Source organism: Kryptolebias marmoratus, linkage group LG15 (assembly GCF_001649575.2).
Source record: "Kryptolebias marmoratus isolate JLee-2015 linkage group LG15, ASM164957v2, whole genome shotgun sequence".
Taxonomy (NCBI): domain Eukaryota; kingdom Metazoa; phylum Chordata; class Actinopteri; order Cyprinodontiformes; family Rivulidae; genus Kryptolebias; species Kryptolebias marmoratus.
The window spans coordinates 14,797,029-14,798,140 of record NC_051444.1 but is presented as its reverse complement, the minus strand read 5'-3'; positions in this window follow the sequence as shown (position 1 = coordinate 14,798,140).

The window sequence follows — 1,112 nt, the reverse complement described above, 5'->3', positions numbered from 1 at the left end:
CACCCCCTCTTGTCCCGGAGCTCCGCTCCCTCTGCTCCCTCTGCTTCCTGCAGGATCCCTGCAGCCGCTCCCAGACCACCCACTGAGAGTTCAGACAAGCAGGCAGCTCGTCTGCATAAAGGCTACTCACACTGAAGCTGCTTTCTCTTTCTACTTTTTAAACATAAAGAAAAAAAGAGTTATTATATCAAAGTGACTCTGACCCTAAATCATCTTTCTGACCTATGTTGCCCCCACATAAATGCATGGCTCCTCTTATCATGACTCTCATAACATGCAGCATTGTTCTCCCCTGCATTTCCTAATAATTTAATAGTCACAAGTCATCGTGAGAGTAACTTCTTCACACGTTTAAGAAACCACCATCCTCGGTAAAACTGCCCAAACATGAAGCTGATATGGTGGTTGTCGCACGTTGGGCTCAGAGCTCCTGCAGCTCATCTTTGACTGTCTTCGGTGGCCTCCGATCATTGCTGACTTCCCTCTGCTCACAGCGTGTCAATAAATAATTCTCTGGTCCCGCAATGAGAGATTTAGTGGTGCGGGGATCAGTTAGATCTGCAGCAGTGCAATCTTAGCACAGCAGATTTACAGTCAGCCGGCTGCTTAAAGCGTCATTATACTGACCGGTAAAGGACCTGTATCAGGCATGAAGAGCAGTCTTGAGGTCTCTCGTGGGGTTATAAATTTGAGCCCAAATGACCTCTTTTCATTGCAAGCGGATCGATACAAGCTGATCTGGTTTGGGCTCTCTGTTGTTCTTCGTCAGGTTGAAGTAGGACAGGAAGCAGAACGATGAGGTTGGTTTAGTTGTTTGCAAAGTGATAATATCAGATATATTGTTTAAACAGAAAAGAAATGTTCAACGTATTCCAATCAACACTGACTGTTGATACACAAGATGTCTATGGGGCGCCGTTTGTAAACGAGCTTGTGCTCAAAATTCATGCCTAAATTTGGTCACATTTAGCTTCAAACACTGTTTAAAAATGTAGTGTGGATTTTCTGATGTCACCTTTTACAACATTTAGCTAGTTAAATGTAATTGTTACAGCTACATGCTAAATATAAATATAAATCCTAAATGTTATATCTAAATCCTAAATGTTATA